The sequence below is a fragment of the Haliotis rufescens genome, unplaced genomic scaffold, assembly GCF_023055435.1.
Source record: "Haliotis rufescens isolate VD_foot unplaced genomic scaffold, xgHalRufe1.0.p SCAF_7, whole genome shotgun sequence".
In the NCBI taxonomy this organism is placed as follows: domain Eukaryota; kingdom Metazoa; phylum Mollusca; class Gastropoda; order Lepetellida; family Haliotidae; genus Haliotis; species Haliotis rufescens.
In genome coordinates, this window is record NW_025964361.1 from 40,010,675 (window position 1) to 40,034,534 (window position 23,860).

Here is a 23,860-nt window from a genome sequence, read left to right on the forward strand (position 1 = left end):
GCCATGACGATGGAATTTAAACTATGATTACTCACCTCAGGGTATTATGACTTGCTATTAGCCTTCATAAATTCACACTTTCACCAGGTCGTCTTATCCAAATTTTCAATTCCATAAGACGATGTTCAATATTCATCAGCAACTGATTACATTATTATTCCTATTTCTGGGCAAAACACGTTCAGGTTTTGTTGACCTGGATCGTCCTGTTTACCCAGAATATAACGCAAGGAGTGTAGCTGCAGGTCGACCCAGTTCGTCGCACACCCATCCTGTAGGTGGAGATAAGCGCCCTCACATAGACCATTACCCGTAATTGTCGTCTGCTACCCACGTTGAGGAAACATTCCATCATATTCCAGTTATTAAAACAGGTTTCAGACTCCTACGCCTACTTTAAGTTAGTTGTTACACCGTAATGCTTTCTATTTTGATAATGTGTTTAAATAAATAATTCATAGCTGTTTGAAACTTTATCAAATACAGGACTGAGTAAAGGTCTGGACATTTGTTGGTGGACCCACTATCTTTCCTTTCCGCATGTACGTATACTGTGAATGAGTGGCTATCACTAGACACACTACTGTGTTTGAATATCTATTTTCAAACATGTGCCGGGCCACTTTAATACTAGCTACAAGAAACAACGTTTGATTCAGACGTGTCTGTTTATTTAACTGACATAACAGACATAACAGCGACCTCAACGTGACCTAACAAACGTCATGGTGACGTAATAGTGACCTAGCATACCTCATTGTGACATAATAGTGACCTTACATACCTGGTGGTGAATTAATAGTGACCTAACATACTTCATGGTGACATAATAGTGACCTAACATACCTCATGGTGACATGATAGTGACCTAACATCCCTCGTGGTGACCAACCAGACCTGATGTTGACCAAAACAGACATAATAGTGACCTTACATCGGCCTAACAGACCTATTGGTGACCAAACAACGACCAGTTGGTGACCTAATAGACATCATGTTGGCCTTACATACCTAATGGTGATCTAACAGACCTGACGGTGACCAAACAAACATAATAGTGACCTAACAACGGCCTAACAGATCTGATGGTGACTTAACAGATCTGATGGTGACCTAACAGATCTGATGGTGACCTAACAGATCTGATGGTAACCTAACAGATCTGATGGTGACCTACCAGAGCTGACGGAGACCTAAAAGAGCTGACGGTGACTTAACAGATATGATGGTGGCCTAACAGAGCTAATGGTGACCTCACAGATCTGATGGTGACCTAACAGAGCTGATGGTGACCTAACAGATCGGATGGTGACCTAACAGAGCTGATGGTGACCTAACAGATCTGATGGTGACCTAACAGAGCTGACGGTGACTTAACAGATCTGATAGTGGCCTAACAGAACGGATGGTGACCTAACAGAGCTGATGGTGACCTAACAGATCTGATGGTAACCTAACAGATCTGATGGTGACCTAGCAGATCTGATGGTGACCTAGCAGAACTGATTGTGACCTAAAAGAGCTGACGGTGACTTAACAGATATGATGGTGGCCTAACAGAGTTGATGGTGACTTAACAGATCTGAAGGTGGCCCAACAGAGTTGATGGTGACCTAACAGAGCTGATGGTGACCTAACAGATCTGATGGTAACCTAACAGATCTGATGGTGACCTAGCAGAGCTGATGGTGACCTAAAAGAGCTGACGGTGACTTAACAGATATGATGGTGGCCTAACAGAGCTGATGGTGACCTAACAGAGCTGATGGTGACCTCACAGATCTGATGGTGACCTAACAGATCTGATGGTGACCTAACAGATATGATGGTGGCCTAACAGATATGATGGTGGCCTAACAGATCTGATGGTGACCTAAAAGAGCTGACGGTGACTTAACAGATCTGATGGTGGCCTAACAGAGCTGATGGTGACCTCACAGATCTGATTGTGACCTAAGAGATCTGATGGTGACCTCACAGATCTGATGGTGGCCTAACAGTATGGTTTTACGCCGCTTTTAGCAATATTCCAGCAATATCACGGCGGGGGACACCAGAAATGGGCTTCACACATTGTACCCATGTCGGGAATCGAACCCTGGTCTTCGGCGTGACGAGCTAACGCTTTAACCACTAGGCTACCCGACCGCCCCGCACCAAACTAGACACATGGTAGACACACATGGTTTAATCACCTTCTTCTGGTTAAACTGACATCAAATATTTACACTGATGTGAGGAGAATGATACCTATTAATTCGAGACTCCGCTCTCGAGTCACGTGACGCGATAACGGCTGTAATGTAAAAGTCGCTCATCCTGGGTGTCATACGTTACACATTAAAATGGTGACATACTAATACCCCCATAAGGAACAGATATTAACTACCTGTGTACATACTCCTTAATCCTGTATTTAAACATCCTCACACACCTATATATAACGATGTTTATAATAAAGACGATATTGATACGATATTGACAGATTGGTAATTGGTCTATGACACGGGCAATTCTAAAGACACATAAACTGTTCAGATTGACAGAACATTAACTATATGACTTAATGTTTCCTCGTTCGGTTCTATAAATTCATCATTGTACCCAACCAGGAAATATTAAACGGGAAATAAATAAGAAATAATTAATCAAAATATGAGAATAAAGACAGTTATAAAATAAATACATTCCTTATTTAAGTGTGAATGTCGTGTAGAATATTGATTGATATTCGTCAATCCCGTTGCTGAAAACTCCACTGAATGGGAGCATTGAACTTTGAAGTGGTTATTCGGGCTTAATAAGTTGATTTCCCTGACTTATTTCCTCTGTTAAGGATAAAGAGATTCTCACCGAGTGTCTTTTGAAATGAAATTTATCTGCACAAGTCGATAAAAGTCTAAAGCCTGGCAACACTCATAAGAAAATCACAGATCGTATCTTCCAGCGAGGCAAAAGAACGGTTTGTTTAAAGGGAAAGCTACATTTTGAGATAACATTTCGATTGCTTTCGGTTTGAACGAGACCAACAATAAATATTATCTTACGATTCCGTCAGTGTACATTTGATGCCTTGATCCGTCACACGGGAAACTACTCACGGGGGAAAACATTGCCAGTAGGGGGTTCTTGGGAAAAAATGAATTAAAGGTTCTTTCTAATTTTTATAATTCAAGGTTTTCAATTTTAATGTTTTGAAAGCTTAATAACATAATTGTCATATTTTCCAACGAGAGTTTTTTTCCTTCGTATTTCTTCATGTAAACGTTAAATGGACGCAGACAACCGAAAGGTTTCATAGTGACACAAGTTACGTCACTTTAGGGTTATGTTCCTAGGCCGCTGGGCGTGGGTTCGAATCCCTGATGCGCTCTGATTATGATCCTTGTCATGTCAGCTTCATACCCATCCTCATAGTAAACATCAGTGACCAGCTTCATGGTGGGTTTTACACCAACAGTAAGCTAATACGCCCTGGTGTGATTGATACTGTTCAAAACTGTGTAAAACCCAACTCACTCATTCACTCACTCACTCACTCATTGCACGATTTGAATGAAAGGCCTCTTGTCTGACGTGACGGGGCGGGGCATTGGCGAGTAGAGCAGCTATATCACGGAGGGTGTGGGTGTGGCAAAGAAGGGAGTCAAAAGTTGTAACCATGTTTTAAATCGTTTAAGTCTTCGGAGTGACGAATGAAACTTGGCTCAACCCATTTCGGCGTTAAATCGTATTTGATCTCTTATTTTTTTAAGAGATAAAAGTTTACAGCTGTATTTACGAAAACCTTCCTCGTGGGACGTATGTTTCAAACAAGCTACCGTCTGTAACTTTGTGCATATGACTTAAATTGTTGGGGAATCGAACTGGGTATATGGAGTAGCGGGCCAACACGTTAACTACTGTCCCACCCTATCGCCCTTTTGAATGTGTATACATATTAGCCTGGTTAACTTTGTTTGTTTATCTTTTAACAAAGCGTTCAGCAATATTCCAGCTATATGACGGCGGCCTGTAAATAATCGAATGAAGACCAGAAAGACCCGTGATTGACATCATGAGCAACGCCCCACGTTGTGGGGTAGATGACGCGCGATCAATACAGAAACCGAGTTGATCACCAGATCCCGTTAGTCGCCTCGTGCGACAAGCATGTATGATGGGAACCTTTTCTTGTTTTTGATTAATCAACTTTAGAATTTGAACCGGGTTCTGGCCCCGAACATGATATGATATTAGCTGCGGTGTCTCTACGCAAGCCATGATCTGCTATTTTATTTATTTGTTTGTTGTTTAACGCCGCACTCAGCATTATTCCAGCTATATGACTCTGCAAATAATCGAGTCTGGACCAGACAATCCAGTGATTGACAACATGAGCATCGATCCACGCAGTTGGGATACAATGACATGCATCATCCAAGTCAGCGAGCCTGATCACCCGATCCCGTTAGTCGCCTCTAACGACAAGCAAAGTCGCCTTTAACGGCAAGCATGGGTTGCTGATGACCTATTTTAACCCGGATCTTCACGGGTCACCTGCTATTTTAAGTGAACGCGATCTATATTGTTGTGTATTTGTCGTTTTTCGGACGTGTTCATGGACTAAACATTTTGATAACATGTTTAACTTTCTTGGTCTGTTTTACCGAACACAAAGTTAGTCGATAGAAGCTCTTTAAGTATTAGCACTGAGCCTATTGCGACGTCACACATTGATTCACAACCCAGCTGCCAGATGTCCCTCTCAATGCAACCTGTGGCGAGATTGCCGTCACTCTAAATAGAGGATATTGGTAATCGATGCTATAACGGGGACTTAAAGGATGAAACTCGCTTTATTTTAATTTTCAAATAATCCACGTTTGATTTAGACTTTTCATAAATAGTTGTAACAGATGAGAAGATTACTCAAAGTTATGAAGAAATATATTAAAATTCAAATGTCACGTTTTGAACATTGAGCGATAACTAAGGTTCACGTGAGTGTTCTCTCCTTGTCGTTGTACAAAACAAAATACAAACGACATATATAATCAGATGATCTATTTTTTCTTTTCGGTTGTCAACAGAAAACATAGAAAATACTTGTTCATTATACGAAGCGTTCAAAAACATCTTCACCGACAAGAGTGATAAAGTATGTTTTTCAATACAGCCGAGGCACATTTGTTCATTCTAAAAACACAGCCTTCACCTCGGTCGAACTCTACCATTCAAAACCACTACATGTATCTATAGGGCCTTTACCGACCTCGTGTCATGTACACAATTCATTTATGTGTTTTTCTGAAACTTTTCCTTTCAGCCCGAAGTTGACAGCATCGAGGTATAAATCAGTGCTAAAAAGTCCATCCTAAGAGTAATCACATTTCTGCATTGATTTGTGGTCTAAGGGAGTTAACCCTTGTTGACCCAATGAAGATGATGTTTGCCTCATTTTACACGAGTACTTATAGCCCGTACTTTGACTCGAGCGACGTCAAGAGGATGTGTAGGAATTTTGGTACGAAATGGAACTGACGTCACGCCAAGTAACACTATTATCTGAGCTGTGGTACTGGAGAAAACATTTTCCAATAATACGAATTATATTAAATTATATATTATTTTGAACATGTTAAACATTGTAAAGGATTATGTAATAGGGCAACAGAAATTAGCTTCTTTTAATTCTGTGAATTCTTTATATAAAATACGGCACAAAATTAAAGAATTTCACATAAAATCATGAGTTTGTAAAGGTTATGAATTAGGAGCACTGATATCAAAATAAATCTAGACGCTTCAGCAAGGATAAACGTAAGGTCATAGTTTCAGTGGAAAATGAGTGAGAGTGAATTTGGTTTAACGCCGCTTTGTTATTCCTGTTATATCACGGCGAGCCTGCTTAATGTGGGAGAAAACCCGAAGCGATGCATGTCTCAGACCTTCACCATTCGGAGCACGGATATGGTGCGAACAAACCTAGAAAAATAACCGGGATTCGAACACATGATCACAGATTTCTGGTGTACCAAAAGGACGCAGCTCTGCACAGTGAATTGCTAACATATCTTATTACCACATGTAAATATATCAAAGTCCACATATACAAAGAAACAGCTGACACCAATTTCCACATAAAGCTATTCTGTAAAGTGAGTGAGTGAGTGAGTGAGTGAGTGAGTGAGTGAACCTTGGCAGACACTTACTACGCAATTGGGATACAATGACATGCATCAACCAAGTCAGCGAGCCTGACCACCCGATCCCGCTAGTCGCCTCTTACGACAAGCATAGTCACCTTTTACGGCAAGCATGGGTTGCTGAAGACCTATTCTACCCCGGGTCTTCACGGGTAAAGACTTCTACTAAGATTATTTTCTGTAGTCCTAATCGTATGGTATTTCAAGAATGAAATCGACAGAAATAGCAAAATCGATAATTACGAAATGTATTAAAATGCAATGACAGACTAATATGAGAGAATAGGGTGGTAACCCTTTTTCAGTAGTGTAATAAATAGTCCTCATGCGCAATGCAATCAAATACACTGGAAGGCAACATTACGTCACAAAATCCTCAGGTCACGTTCGAACTCCGCTATTCCAGTACATGTTCATTGTAATCTGTCAATGAACACCTTGAAGTGACTTAATTCGCGCATCTATCGATTTAAACGTAAATTCTGCTCGGCAACTTCAAAACAAGTTTTGGCACTCAATTTGCCGGTCTCCACAGCCTCAGATAGCCCGTGTTACATGAAGAGTCAAAGTCTCAAACAATCATCCACATCCCAAGGGTTCCCCCTCTATGTTGACCTATCATTACACATCATTCCTATTGACCAGGTAGGGGAGACGAAGGATTGATTTCTCGTTAGAGGGCTACATTCGGCATATCACTTGAGGCGACGATGTTTTGGACAGAACACCCCCTTTCTCAGGACGTGTTTCTTCTGAGATGATGACTTGCATCTTCCTGCCCCTACCCCCCAGACCTTTCCCGCGCCAGTGCTTCAAAGATCAATCAAATTTTGAACTACAGTAATGAATAATTTTAGTACAGGAACCAGCAATGGAATACTAGGCCTTTGAGTTAATGGTTGTTAAAGATTATTTTCCGACTCGACCTGAGCGCAAACCGAACGAACGCTTATCAGCATTACTTGAGTACATCAAGAATTGATTCTAGTTTAACTACGATTACCTAGCTAAATCAAGATAGTTCTTTAAGAAGACTGTTGGTTGGGTAACTATATTGATTGGTTTACAATTGTATTCTGAACCAGCTGATGATCTGACTGGCTCAATCGTCTTCAGGCTGTCGGGGGCTTCACAGAGGTCAACGAGAAGATGAGGGAAAGTGACCACCCTTTGACGAACGCTGTTTAGTATGGACGTGCTGTATCATTAGGAAGATGTAGTAGAGGTCGATGATGGCTGGTGTTAGAATATGTTCCTGGTCCTTGAGCTACAATTTGGCAAGGAACTGATGGCAAGGGCGAGTACACATGCACCCTATTTAGGAAGTATTGCTCTGGACGTTTGGTCATGTTGTAGTTCCGCACAATAACAAGTCAATAGGCAGAGTGAACTCTAGTGAGAGAACTGATGAGTGAGTGAGTACGTGTCACAAGATGCTAATGGCACATTAATCACAAATACTTATCTGAAATGTCGAGGAAATTGAAGGAAATACATTTAAACTAAAATACACATACTTTTTACTGAAAGGTCGTTTGAACTTATCTTTTATCATATGAAGACATTTACATTTGGAAATACAAGATGAACAGCTCAGAATGATTAAGGTAATTTGCTTTTTAAACAAACCTTGAATATTGTTATATATATCAAAGAAGTTTAATTCTTTTCCAAGCAGAAATACGCGAGTGTTATTTTTACAATTATTGGTAGTAGACTCAAAACGGTATAAGGATCTATACCGACACGCCGCCTTTACAGTATTAAAGAAGTTGTTATCCATACATTGTGTCTACTTTGTCACCGTCAACGTCTAAGTAATGCCTGTCGTTCAATTCATGTAAATTTGTTTAAAAGTAGTTCTGATATTTATACTCCAATATGAAATATTTCTCGAGGGGCACAAGTCGCAATCGGGCTTGTCCCAGAATGACATAAGTTGGTTACAAATAGATATGAATGTGAAGACGCCATCGCAGCCTTCAAATCAAATTACCAACATGAGCGAGAGCAATTCTGTGCACGGCTTGTGATAAGAGAGCTGGCGATGGTGGCGTCACGTCCTAAACGAAGATACAGTGGCGAATGGGTGAAGGGTATTTTATCCTTACTGAATGGAGAAAAACTACCCTGGATACGGGAGGATGTTGCTTGTAGAACGAGGCGGTATACTTCTTCACTGATCGTGGAGGCGTAAGACTGGAGCAGAGAAGCAGTTGCCACACACCCCATGTTCACTACACACTGGAATGTCATTACGTCATTATAAAGTTCTATATCTCCCGGCTCAGGCGGAGATAATTACAATGACAATGATTTATCAGTTCGCATATAAATGCTCAGTTGCTTGAACCCACTTATAAATTCCGATTATATTTTGTTCTAGTATACGACAGTGTAAATTGGTATGTTTGGGATAACTTTTGATGGTCGGTAAGCGTAATGGACGTACTTTGCTTTTCCCTTTTTTTCAACGGGGATATCTTTAAAAAAGTTTTTAATTTTTCTTGTAATTGACATTTTACTTCTGAGTCCCTGTTACAGATACTACCTTGGACCAAGGGTCCTGTGTGGCGCATGTAAGAAAGAAATATACAGACAACTTTAGGAACCACAGGCAATGTTATAAAATGAGTTCCAGAAGTTATTGCTATGCATGTTTATACTACAAGTAGGATTCATGTTAGAGGTACGGACATTTTGATTTCAGATTTTATTAAATTGGACATTGATATTGACATTCATTCACACATACTTTCTATACTTATCCATAAAAAGGTTTTATATAGTGACATCAAACATAAATGTAAGAAAAGATCACTGAGGTACAGAAGTAGACATATCTACATTAGCTGGTTCATAGTAAAGCATCCACTTGGTATAGAAATTAGATTGTTGGCTTTTGCTACAAGAAATATTTCTTTCAATGATATACCTGTTGTGAACATAACGCTTACAGTGATTAAAAATAAGAGTTGTGTTCAAAACTTTACATTTATAAATTTAGCATATCATATATCATTATAACATATCATCAGTATGCGTGTGTATGCGTGTGTGTGTGTTAGAGAGAGAGAGAGAGAGAGAGAGAGAGAGAGAGAGAGAGAGAGAGAGAGAGAGAGAGAGAGTGTGTGTGTGTGTGTGAGTATGCGCGTGTGTGTGCTAGAGGCGGCCTCATTATGGATATAGAGCTAGCCAACTGACCATGCCGCAGTGTAACATGGACGCCCTACTCTGACACAGTCCTTGTTTTATCCCCTAAATGCCCCGCGTCAGGCAAGTTAGGAACATGTACCAACGTTTAACGTCTTTTGGAGATCGAACTACCGGCCTTCTGCTTTTTCCACTGGGCCACGGAGGTGATGATGTTATTGCCTTGGATGATGCTGATGATGAAGATGATGATGATGATGATGATGACGATGCCGATGATTATGAACCAATCAAAGAGAAAACTCCACATGGACATTTTTTTCACCCTGCATAATGGGTGTTTGATGTGGGTCGTTTTCAGTATATATAAAGTGTGTGCCCCTGTGGGCACTATAGATACCACATACAGAAAATGGTGAACCCCTACTATTCTGGATAGTAATGGCAGCATTGCATGACTTGAACCTACACTCTTCAAATGCCGCTTGTTGTATGATTATGCCAGTCACGGAAACTGCCGAGATACATCGAAAAACACATTCCTGACCAACTCGCGTTATTCCGGGACAAGCCGCCACTCTCGTGGCCATTTTTGCGGCCGGGTTCCGTCTTAGCGCAAATGGGGATACGTGAAACAATTGTCAATGCAACTCGTTGCGTAATGGTTCACATATATTTCCCCATATGTTATATATGTTTCGGATGCAATTTAGAGCAAATCGGGACATGCGGAATTATACAGTATGATATAATTCTGGGTATATTTTTAGATGCAAGACATATGTAAAATCAAAAATTATTTCTGAGGGATTCTTTGACGAAGAACTTGAAATCATACGCGCATTCTGATTGGTTTGTCGTATTTTCGCACATAACATTCAAGTCTTCTTGCAGGTTACGGAAAGGGGCGAGTGGTGACGAATGCAAAGAACAGTGCGTTCTCTCCGGAGACACAGACGATGATGCATCGTTACTTCCCGTGTTGGTTTGAGACAATCCTGGAAATACGATCCCCATTACAGTCGATCTGAACTCGCTCGAGACAAAACATTGATTCTACAGGAAGTATAGTGAAACTTTATCATTATAGATTAGAAGAAAAAAAGAACTGTGACCGATTTCACTGCAATGGCAATCAGACAGTGGCTTGGTTCGTGGTCACTGCTCGACTGAGCAATTATTCTCGACAAATTAACACACTGTGAAAATTGGATGTTGGGTCGATGTGAGATTCACAGACGGACCTGGGAACCCACGAAGTGACTGACACGTTGGCAACCACAGAAAACCACCAGTTACCATCTCGACCGTAGGGTGGGCTAGCCAGAAACATATGAAGGCTACGATCGTGGGTTCGAATCCCGGTTCACCCCGATGTTTCTTCTTGGTTTGTCAGCACCATACCCGTGCTCGTGGGTTTCACCAAAGTAGTAAACGTCTAAGATCTGCATCACTTCGGGCTTTCCTTCCACATTAAGCTGTTCAAAGCGGCGTTGAACCAAACTCACCCACTCCACCGTGAGGGTCTTCATATATAAGGGGCACGGGTGGCCCAGTCGTCTAAGGCGCCGCGATTCGCTGTGCAGAGTTGTGTCCCTTGGGCACGCCAGAAACCTATGATTGTGGGTTCGAATCCCGGTTCGCCCCAATTATGTTTCTAGGTTTGTCAGCACCATACCCGTGCTCGTGGGTTTCACCGAAGTGGTAAACGTCTTAGACCTGCATCACTTCGGGCTTTCCTCCTACATTTAGCTGACACGCCGCGATATAACTGGAATACTGTTAAAAGCGGCGTTAAACCAAACTCACACACACTCACTTCATATATAAGGCTTTTAAAAAGTTAAAAATTCCTGAGGGGACGTAAACTACCAACTCACTCTACAAGTCAGCGTTAATATGTCGGTTGAACATGTTTCAGTAATATAGTCGGCATATTGAAGCTTGTCTGTAATCTAAAGTACAATATATGGTATGTTTAAGAGGCAGTTACTGTATGCCTACTATGTAACTCCCTGTTAATATTGCACAATCTGTGGGGATCCAGGGTTAGAATTGGTCCCTAGCAACCTCGGAGACCTGGGTCAACGTACCCCGATGACGTGGATCGTTGCTCATGATGTCAATCACTGGATTGTCCAGTCCAAACGGGTTATTTACAGACCGCCGTCATATCGCTGGAATATTGCTGAGTGCGGCGTTTAACAAAAAACAAACAACTCACCTTACATGTTATAACGCAAGAGCAGATTTCTGAACTACATGTATATAGCCATGGTTTGATGCAACGGCACCATATATCGATCAAATCAGCCATGAAACTCATATCGACATCTTAATTTAACGTTTCAGTCGCTCATGATGGAAGAAGACGAGCGTGTTTACATCAATACTTTCTGTGCAGAAGGCACTCCAGAATGCCCTGAAAACGTTTCCCTTCCCTGACGCCTGTTCCCATCAGTCATCGGCCTTCAAGGTTGACAGTCAGCATGTCCACCTCCGGTCATGCCCCTAGCCCCACCTGGCGGTATGTGGTGTGTGGTGTAGCTGTTTTGTACAGGTGTATATCTACACACATGTCAGCAGGTAGATGTACACACAGTGACCAACGCCCCTCACCCCAACACGCATGGTACATACCCCAAGAAAAGATGTTGTGTGGCCTTATTGTGTAGTGTATCTACACTGGTGTATAAGGACACGCGGATAAGTACGCACATGTCATCACGCCGATGTACACATTCCTCGCCTGCGCATTCCCTCAACCCATCCCACCCCCAAAACATAGCCATAAAATGATAAGAGAGCGTTGTGAATGGGACAACTGTATACGTGTGTATGTAGACACTTGTAATCATGCCGATGTACACAATCCTCGCCCACGCCCACGCCCACCTCCACCGTCACGCCCTGCACATGCCCCGATAATGGTTGGTTGGTTTGTTGTTTAACGCCGCACTCAGCATTATTCCAGCTATATGACGGCGGTCTGTAAATAATCGAGTCTGGACCAGACAATCCAGTGATTAATATCATGAGCATCGATCCACGCAATTGGGATCGATGACATGCATCAACCAAGTCAGCGAGTCAAGTCAGCCACCCGATCCCGTTAGTCCCATTACGACAAACAAAGACTGCCCCGATTATGAGAAGATAGTGTTGTGCAAGGCCTACTGTATAGTAAACGTGTATATGTATCACCAGACCGATGGGTATAATCCTTGACCACGCCCTCTCTCCACCCACCCCGACACCAAGATAATGAGAAGTAAGTGCTGTGCAAGGCCTACTGTATAGTATACGTGTATATCATAGTGTACGCATGTCACTATACCGATTTACGTAATCTTTGACCACGCCCTCTCTCCACCCACCCCGACACCCCGGTAATTAGAAGAGAGTGCTGTGCAAGGCCTACTGTATAGTAAACGTGTATATGTACGCATATGCCACCAGACCGATTTACGTAATCTTTGACCACGCCCCTATCCACCCACCCCGACACCAGGATAATGAGAAGTGAGTGCTGTGCAAGGCCTACTGTATAGTAAACGTGTATATGTACGCATATGCCACCAGACCGATTTACGTAATCCTTGACCACGCCCTCTCTCCACCCACCCCGACACCAGGATAATGAGAAGTGAGTGCTGTGCAAGGCCTACTGTATAGTATACGTGTATATGTACGCATATGCCACCAGACCGATTTACGTAATCCTTGACCACGCCCTCTCTCCACCCACCCCGACACCAGGATAATGAGAAGTAAGTGCTGTGCAAGGCCTACTGTATAGTATACGTGTATATCATAGTGTACGCATGTCACTATACCGATTTACGTAATCTTTGACCACGCCCTCTCTCCACCCACCCCGACACCCCGGTAATTAGAAGAGAGTGCTGTGCAAGGCCTACTGTATAGTAAACGTGTATATGTACGCATATGCCACCAGACCGATTTACGTAATCCTTGACCACGCCCCTATCCACCCACCCCGACACCAGGATAATGAGAAGTGAGTGCTGTGCAAGGCCTACTGTATAGTAAACGTGTATATGTACGCATATGCCACCAGACCGATTTACGTAATCCTTGACCACGCCCCTATCCACCCACCCCGACACCAGGATAATGAGAAGTGAGTGCTGTGCAAGGCCTACTGTATAGTATACGTGTATATGTACGCATATGCCACCAGACCGATTTACGTAATCCTTGACCACGCCCCTATCCACCCACCCCGACACCAGGATAATGAGAAGTGAGTGCTGTGCAAGGCCTACTGTATAGTATACGTGTATATGTACGCACATGTCACCAGACCGATGGGTATAATCCTCGACCACGCCCCTATCCACCAACACAGGCGAGAGTGTTGTGCTGGGGCCTACTGTATAGTATGGACATATACTCTTGCACAGCAGGTCCGGTCAGCAGGGGTAAATCATGTTACCCTAACAACGGATTACATATATCCTCCCAGACACATGTGTACATAATGACCCCACTGTCCTCACAAGGCTGCCTTCATCAATCTCCCCTACTTCAACAATGACACGCTGCTCAAATATAGTGTTGAACTACGCATACCCCCGTTGGGAGTCCTGGTTACGAGGCCACAATGCGACTTAATGGATCGGGTGGTTATGCTCGGTGGATTTGTTGATTTGCATGCCATTGTACTCCAACTCCTGGAGCGTTGTTCATGATACTGATCTCTGGCTTGTCTGCTTATTATTTACAGGCCGCAGCCATGTAGCTGCAATAATGCAGCGTCAAACAAATCAAGTACCTATCGATGTATCTAGCCTTGCTCCAAGGCTGTACTGAATGAGTGAGTGAGTGAGTATGGTTTTACGCCGCTTTTAGCAATATTCCAGCAATATCACGGCGGGGGACACAAGAAATGGGCTTCACACATTGTACCCATGTCGGGAATCGAACCCGGGTCTTCGGCGTGACGAGCAAACGCTTTAACCACTAGGCTACCCGACCACCCCTCTGTACTGAATGATAAGTCAATGGATGTATAGTAATTATATCCTTATAACAGACAAGTTTACATAAGGACGGAAGTCGTGTCAAAAGGGGCAACTTGTTCTTATTGTATATTTTTGGAATTATGATATGAACTTATAATTTCTTAAGAGACTTGTGTAAGTCTATGTGTATCCCGTAGCCAACGTTATGCAAAGATGACTGGGTGACTATACAGCAATCATGTATGTTTATATGTTATTTTTGTGGCCGTGTGAGATCAGCGTTCAACGTCCGTGCTTCTAAACTTTTATTTCTCATGCAAAATATGAAATATCAAGATAATCTGTTTTCGACACTAAAGGTGTACACACCGTTATCGAATTACCACACATCCACTTAGCCAGACCACGCCCCGCCCTTCCCAACATGGTCGTTCAGAAACTGTCCATACATGTCCCGATGACAACGTCACCCCACCCCACCCAACCACACCCTGACCCACCGTCACCAACCCTCCGACTTTGCAACCAGCAGCCCTGTCCCGCCCTGACCTTCGTTACTGCACAAGAATGACCTGGGTGGGTCGCTCTGATACTGTCCACACGTCCCTTAGACGCTGCTCCGTCAAACCAGCGACCTACACCCTTGCCCATCTTCATAACCACCGACCATCGATACCACCCCTACCCCCAATACTGAGATAGATGGGTTACGGACACCGTGTTGTCAGCTGATCTATCCACACTCTCACCCCCTCCACCCTCGTCATGTGCACCATCTACCCTTGTCGCGTGGACCATCTAGCCTCCACCCTCGTCACGTGCACCATCTACCCTTGACGCGTGGACCATCTAGCCTCCACCCTCGTCACGTGCACCATCTACCCTTGTCGCGTGGACCATCTCGCCTCCGCCCTCGTCACGTGCACCGTCTACCCTTGTCGCGTGGACCATCTAGCCTCCACCCTCGTCACGTGCACCATCTACCCTTGTCGCGTGGACCATCTAGCCTCCACCCTCGTCACGTGCACCATCTACCCTTGACGCGTGGACCATCTAGCCTCCACCCTCGTCACGTGCACCATCTACCCTTGTCGCGTGGACCATCTCGCCTCCACCCTCGTCACGTGCACCATCTACCCTTGTCGCGTGGACCATCTAGCCTCCACCCTCGTCACGTGCACCATCTACCCTTGTCGCCTGGACCATCTAGCCTCCACCCTCGTCACGTGCACCATCTACCCTTGACGCGTGGACCATCTAGCCTCCACCCTCGTCACGTGCACCATCTACCCTTGTCGCGTGGACCATCTAGCCTCCACCCTCGTCACGTGCACCATCTACCCTTGTCGCGTGGACCATCTAGCCTCCACCCTCGTCAAGTGCATATCTAACCTCACCCATGTCACGTGATCCATCTACGCTCCACCTTCTTCACGTGCACAATCTACCCTCTACCCTTGTCACGTGCACCATCTACCCTCTACCCTTGTCACGTGCACCATCTACCCTTGTCGCGTGGACCATCTAGCCTCCACCCTCGTCACGTGCACCATCTACCCTTGACGCGTGGACCATCTAGCCTCCACCCTCGTCAAGTGCACATCTAACCTCACCCATGTCACGTGATCCATCTACGCTCCACCTTCTTCACGTGCACCATCTACCCTCTACCCTTGTCACGTGCACCATCTACCCTTTATCCTTGTCACGTGCACCATCCACCATTGTCACGTGCATATCTACCCTCCACCCTCGTTACGTGCACTATCTACCCTCCACCCTTTTCACGTGTACCCTCCACCCTCCAGACCAGACCCCCACTCTCTCCTTCAAAACAGTTCAAGAGGTTCTCCTGACCAGGTTAGATTACTCCCAGTTGGTTGCCGTGCTGTAATTGACTTACTCCAGACTACGGAGTAAAATAACATTCAGTCACTCACTTCATGATCAAACACCAATGTTCCATAATTTACCAACAACGATATACACGCACATTGTGTGTCTACTAAACACTCAGCTCCATCTGACAAACTTGTTGTGGCGAGTAATTATTTGAGAACGCGACCCTCAACGTTGTTATGAACATTTAGGATACACGCCCATGGTGGCAGATAGTAACACAACTGAGATCACGTTACAGGCGACGTCCCCCCGCTTACCAACGTCTACCCTCTCTGTTAGCAACGACTCAGACAACATTTGTGCACCCATATATGAAGGGCCGCCAGCCAGAAATGAAAACAACTGCAAAAAATCAACAAGGACGGGCAGATGAAAAAGTCACGAATTGTAAATATGCTTACCTGAATGGAGAGACAAAGTAAATCCTAAATCCTGTGTCCAGTGCCTGTGACAACACTCCTGGCTTATATATTCACGTGCACTGTGTCCCTAACACTATTTAAGAGGTAGAGAAGCGACGTTCCCCTCCCCGACATATATTCCGGTTCATACTCTCCTCGTGGGTGCAAACAAATTTTAAACCGTCTCAGTCCAGGCGATAAGCGTTGGAGAGTAGGACACGTGTGGACAAACCCGAAATGTTTCTGTGACACAACTGTCCGTTCACAACACTCGCCCCAGCATTTCCTCAATGAGTGTACGTATTGTCAATGAACTGAGTCAGTTTATCCATTGTATACTTCGGGCAGAGGAGAAGCTATGGATACATGTATGTCTGTCTGCATGAGTTATATCACAGCACTGGTATATACAGGATCGGGGCCATAGGCAACATCGATCTGTGCACGATTCACTGGACTTACCCAGTATTCGGGGCATTTGAATCTGGGGCAAGGTGCTTGATGGGTGGTAGTGTATTCTGGTGAGTGAGTGTAGATCTGAGAGTGAATGTATGCATAGAGTGGATCCACCCTGTTCAATATTATTATTTCAATATTATGTACTTGGGTAATTAATTATTGAAAAGCGGGAGTTTTTGTTAAAATAGTTTCAACAGATTAGTTTCACGCGAGGTGTAGTAGCATATACATTCTCAACGGACGTCTTGCTTCAAAATAGCCATCATTATCATTATTTTTATCATCATTATAATTATTATTATCTTTGAAAGGCATTTAGAAGTGATACATAAAAGGAAGGGAATTTATGGATGTCAACTTCTTTTGTGTTCTAGAAGTTTTATTCTCTTCCTTATTATTATTATTTTTTTTATTATTATTATTATTATTATTATTATTATTATTCACTGTATATATTTAAAAAACCCAGAAAACCAGTGAGCTGAAGCACGTATAGTTTAACTTAGTTGTATGTAAATCTGGTCTATATTTCTCCACTTTTGATGATATTTTAAAATCATAACTGGTTATCCCTGTCAAAAGTTGAGTAGTATAATACAGAAATGTGCGTGGCTTGGATGAAGTGGTACGTGAATATCAGAGAGCAGGAAGTTAGTGAGGGTGGGGGTGTCAGGGTGGATTTTCTGTCCAGTGGGGACATAAAGGTGGGCTGTCTGGTCATATATCTAGGCCCCACCCTAAAACATACACATACACAACGCCAAGGAGTGTACGTCGACATCAGAAGCAGGTTGGCCATGTGCCCTTCCTCCGGAGTGTTGTAGCTGAGTGGACACGCGGGGTGTGGAGTTGCGATCTACATGTCGATACAGGCTCATTGCATGCCACATTCAGCGCGAGGAGAATAGGCGCCTGTGGCCGTGGTTGGCTGGGATATATATAATATAGTGCCTGTTATGCAGCCTGCTCTGACAAGGGATGGAGTCAAGGATATGACCTCTTATCGTTTCCGTCCGGGGTCAGTAGTATTTAGCTATGACTGATGAGTCAGATGGAGACAGTCACATTCATCTCACTGGGCACGTCAGATATTACACGTGTCATAGACTGTACATCACAGGCCGGCCTTGACAGCAGGACATACACAATCCTTTCCTATACGGCTCCTCCATATACTACACATGTATTACAGACTGTACCAAGTCTAGTTTCGTCCTTGACAGGACATATATAGTCCCTTCCTATACGGCTCCTCCATATACTACACATGTATTACAGACTGTACCAAGTCTAGTTTCGTCATTGACAGAAAGACATATATAGTCTCTTCCTGTACGGTCCCGCCGCATTCCTGACAACACAGAGACATGTACAGATGGAATGCACAGAGAAGTAAGGAATGTACACAAGGTCACTCACTGCACACCTGGCATGGACAACACATTCATTTAATCAGCCGGGAGGTGGGTGGTCGTCAAACACGTGGACATCGACACGTCAGCAATTTGACGGAAATGTGCGATATGTTCAAATGTATGAGTATCTCGAACCCGGATATCTCGAAGTAATGCTTGATAACATCCCATCATATAGACTAGACTCGGTCTCTTCTGAAAATATTTTTTGTGCTTTTAATTTATAAAAATCAGAGTTATCTTTCAATTTCCGTCTTTTGTGTGTTTGATATTCAATAGTTTTATTTCAAAAATAAATAGTTAGTCATTTCTATGTTTTCGGTTTCATGTACTGTCAGAAAAGACATTATACCATATAAAGGTGACTGGTCCAGTCTTCTCGCATGCACCTATCTATGTTATTTCCTCGAACCACAAACTCCCATTATCTCGAATGTCTTTTGGTCACCCAACATCGACACAACTAGAGGAGTCATTCCTTGTATACATGACCTCATAAATCACCAGATATAACAGTGACACAAGCTAGTCCAAGCGTACCCCGAGGTCACTACATACAATTTGAAGGAAAATTACTTTTTTTCATGGGGTTAAAATTATTAAATAACCCTCAAGTCTTTTAATTTCAGAAGCTGCGAATGGGTTGAGTATAGGCTAATAGAATTGAGAAGATGAGTACAGGCTGATAGAATTGAGAAGGTGATGGGTATAGGCCAATAGAATTGAGATGGAGATGAGTACAGGCTGATAGAATTGAGAAGGTGATGGGTATAGGCTGATAGAACTGAGAATGGGGTGAGTATAGGCTGATAGAACTGAGAATGGGGTGAGTATAGGCTGATAGAATTGAGAAGGGGATGAGTATAGGCTGATAGAACTGAGAATGGGGTGAGTATAGGCTGATAGAACTGAGAATGGGGTGAGTATAGGCCGATAGAACTGAGAATGGGGTGAGTATAGGCTGATAGAACTGAGAATGGGGTGAGTATAGGCTGATAGAATTGAGAAGGGGATGAGTATAGGCTGATAGAACTGAGAATGGGGTGAGTATAGGCTGATAGAACTAAGAATGGGGTGAGTATAGGCTGATAGAACTGAGAATGGGGTGAGTATAGGCTGATAGAACTGAGAATGGGGTGAGTATAGGCTGATAGAACTGAGAATGGGGTGAGTATAGGCTGATAGAACTGAGAAGGGGATGAGTATAGGCTGATAGAACTGAGAAGGGGATGAGTATAGGCTGATAGAACTGAGAAGGGGTTGAGTATAAGCTGATAGAGTTGAGAATGGGTTGATTATAGGCTGATAGAACTGAGAATGGGGTGAGTATAGGCTGATAGAACTGAGAAGGGGATGAGTATAGGCTGATAGAACTGAGAAGGGGTTGAGTATAGGCTGATAGAACTGAGAATGGGGTGAGTATAGGCTGATAGAACTGAGAATGGGGTGAGTATAGGCTGATAGAACTGAGAATGGGGTGAGTATAGGCTGATAGAGGTGAGAAGGGGTTGAGTATAGGCTGATAGAACTGAGAAGGGGCTGAGTATATGCTGATAGAACTGAGAAAGGGATGTATATAGGCTGATATAATTGAGAAGGGGCTGAGTATAGGCTGATAGAATTGAGAAGGGGATGAGTATAGGCTGATAGAATTGAAAAGGGGATGAGTATAGGCTGATAGAATTGAGAAGGGGTTGAGTATAGACCTATAGAACTGAGAAGGGGATGAGTATAGACCCATAGAACTGAGAAGGGGATGAGTATAGACCCATAGAACTGAGAAGGGGATGAGTATAGGCTGCTCGGACTGACAGGGGGGTGAGTATAGATTGATAGAGCTGAGAAAGGGGATGGGTATAGTATGATAGCATTGAGAATGGGTTGAGAATAGATTAATAAGGCTGAGAATGGGTTGAGTATAGGCTAAAAGAACAGAATGGGTTGAGTACAGACTAATATAGCTGAGAATGGCTCGCGTATAGGCTGAAAGAACGGAAAATGGGTTGTGTATAGACAAACAAATCTTGGAATGACTTGAGTATAGGCTGAAAGAACAGAAAGGGTTGAGTATAGAGCTGATGGAGGGATGGAATGGAAGGAGGTGATCGGTTTATATACTCTGGGGTGCTTAAATCGCGAAAGCGGAGGTCAAGGTCAACACCAAACCATCGTCGATGACTCTTACACATTATATGAGAGGTGTGAACACTATAAAACCGCCGGAGTAGACAACACAGATAATATAACACTCAGATGGCACTCACCTTCCGGGTACTTCTCGAGGAGACATTTATGTCAGTTTCGATTGAGATCTTAAAACGGTCAGTGTCTTGTCTACACTTAAAGGGGCACAAGGCTTGGACAAATTAGCGGTCCCGGCAAAGTATATTAAAATCCGCCAATCACATCTTTGTTTGTATGCTAACGAAAGGTTTATGATGTGTTTCAATCTTGCAGTTAATGATGAGCATAATATATTACATAGAGAAAGTCTCAATTTGTCACCATAGAGTTAATGACAAAGAATAGACCTAGCTTGGGTTCTCGACTGTGGAGCATACACAATATTTAATTTCAACATCAACCGACTTGTGGATATATATATACACGAACGTTATATGAACTGTCGGCATGTCCCGCTGTCCTCATATATAAACAAGCAGCGATTACTAGTCAACGTCTCAGGACAATCGGGGCTGGGATTCTTATCGAAAAAATAATTTGTCCCCGAAAATTCTTGAAAATAATAATTATGCTTCAGACTGTTAAAAAAAGAAATTGCATGCCACAAAAAATATAGTTTTAAATATAAACATATCCGTTTTGTACCTGTATCTTTAAAAATATCTAATCTCGATAACAAAAATCACCGTCCCACCATCCAAGGTTTGGAACTTACAAAATTGGGCTTCACTTATTGTTCCAATGTCATGGGAATCGAACCCGGGCCTTCGGCGAGACGAGCGAACGCTTTAACCACTAGGCCACTCCACCGCCCCTGCCTCACGTGTTAACAGCGTCACCGAGATATTAGAATTACATGAAGAAATATACTCCCGGGCAAACGAAAGAATACAACCATGTTTGATGGTGGCTAAGAATGTTATACACAAGAAATGGTTGTTAAATCTTAATGTATTTGATATGGGTATCATAGTGTTTTGGACCTTAAGTTTGCAGAGTTTTGGCGTTTTCATTACGTTGTAGTCCAAATCAAATCCGCTTTTCAAGTGTATGCTTTCTTTTGCCCGGGCCTGCATACCATCCGAACGTTGCACCATATCACCCTAACTAAAGAGAGAGCGGCGCCCGGACTCTTGATCTCATCTACGCACAGCATACAAGTAACCAGTCTAGTTGTCAGCTGCCTGTAAAATGTCAAAGAGAGACTCTGCATAACTGCGCTTGCTATCACTGATTAAAGTGCACACTGTCATGACGTTTATTGGGTTTCCTTGTCAGGTCAACATACGGCGCTGTCATTGGAATTAGTAAAGTTTCGAAATTAAGAATAACTTGACTTGACTCGAACCTTTTTTCGAATCGTACAGGGGACTATGGACAGTGTTTAGTCGCTTGTATTTGCACTGTGCGCCGTACTCTCTTTAGGCCGGTATAAATTATTTATTGATAAAAACTTGTGGAAGTAACCTACTTTATATTCACTGAACATGATGACTCAAACGATTATTTCGGTCCTGATAACTTGAAACTGTCTGGCATAATCAGGTCACATGGTATAATTTGAGGCGAGGAGGTTTTGAGTGAGTGAGTGAGTTTGATTTTACGCCGCTTTTAGCAATATTCCAGCAATATCGCGGCGGGGGACACCAGAAATGGGCTTCACACATTGTACCCGTGTAGGGAATCGAACCCGGGTGTTCGGCGTGACGAGCGAACGCTTTAACCACTAGGCTACCCGACCGCCCCGAAGAGGTTTTGAAAGAGACATCGAATCGGGTGAATCATGTCATTCATTTATACTGTGCTACTGATAAATCATTCAGCAATGCAAACAGTTCAAATAACACAACCCAGTGATATCTATATTAAGCATGGGACTTACTTTGTTCAACAACGACCTTGCACTCTCTGAACTAGAACTAGACAAGACTAGACACGATACGATGAAGGCTTAGCGGAGTGATGTCCGACTGATGAGACATTGTACGTAATGGCCAATTCATATAGATAGCGTTCATTTAACACGTCTACATCTACCACGTCAGCAGAATCAACCGACTCGGTACCACTGAAAAACTCATCAAAAAGAACGGCTGCAGAAGGGCTCCTTGTCTTACACCAATTGCAAACTCCGGAAAGTCATTTCAGAGAAGATCGAATCAGGGTACTGGCTGTTATAGGTCTTGTTTTAAAATTGATGACTTTAAACGAGCGAATGGTCCGCTGCCTTGACTTTAAAGAAACAAGTGTCAATTTAATCTACAAACCACAGAACAGGGACCTAAAATCAATCGTTTCCCACGAACAAGTCCCACGAGAAGTAAAAACATCAAAGTACGTCATTGATGGGGTACAAAATGAGCCATGATGGCATACCAAAGCGTAGCACCTCGGTCTCCATGAGGCGAGAAACTCCCTGACGTTGTAGGAACCCTGATGTCGGGTCGGAATGATGAGATGTCTCAATAGTAATGTAGTTAAGACGAACAAGCACATGTTTTAGCATTGCTTTTATCAGGGAAACTATATAAAGACTATATATTCTCCATGCTTTTATACAGTATGTGCTGGAGGACACACCGGACTTAAGGACAGGTAGAATAGCACAGTGGTGTGATGCTTCGGTTGTCCTGTGTTCGAATCCTGTGTGGACCCCGTTTGTAACCCCTGTATTGGTATTTCCGAATTTACAGTCCTGTCTTGGAGGCCTTGTGGCGTGAAGTGATTCGCTGTGCAATTTTGCGTTCTTTGGTCGTTATAATCCGTGTGTCGTGTGTGAATCCTAGCCTCTTCTCGATCATTATCGTTGGTTTGTCCAAACCATACTCGTGCTGGTAGGTTTCATCAAAGTTGTAAATATATTGTTCAAAGAGGTAAAACCCTCCATACATTCCACCTGTCACTCTCCAGTGAGTCGAGTTGCCTCAGACGGTGGGTGAGTGAGTGAGTGACTGAGTGTGTTCAGCGCCGTTTTAACTATAGTGCCAGCTATATGACGGCGTGTCAGCTTAATGTTGGAGGAAAGACAGAAGTGATGCAGGTATCAGACGTTTACCTCTTTTATGAAACCCACGAGCACGGGTATGGTACTAACAAACCTAGAACACAAAATCGGGGCGAACCGGGATTCGGATCCACAATCGTAGGTTTCTTGCGTAGCCAAGGGGCGC

The 23,860-nt window shown here is 43.3% G+C and overlaps 1 protein-coding gene across 10 annotated transcripts in view; it reads right to left on the reverse strand.

The window, feature by feature from the left end:
- The window catches only part of LOC124144211 (inverted formin-2-like), a 137,468-nt gene that overhangs the window by 69,428 nt on the left and 44,180 nt on the right, over positions 1-23,860 (reverse strand). The window contains exon 1 of one of the 10 annotated variants that reach the window (XM_048387338.1): positions 16,633-17,057. The exons of 8 other annotated variants lie outside the window; for them this stretch is intronic. The gene's annotated coding sequence lies outside the window, so the exon portion shown is untranslated. Of the gene's footprint in view, positions 1-35; positions 251-16,632; positions 17,058-23,860 lie in introns of those variants that run through there. One more of the 10 variants, XM_048387339.1, reaches the window with a different exon arrangement.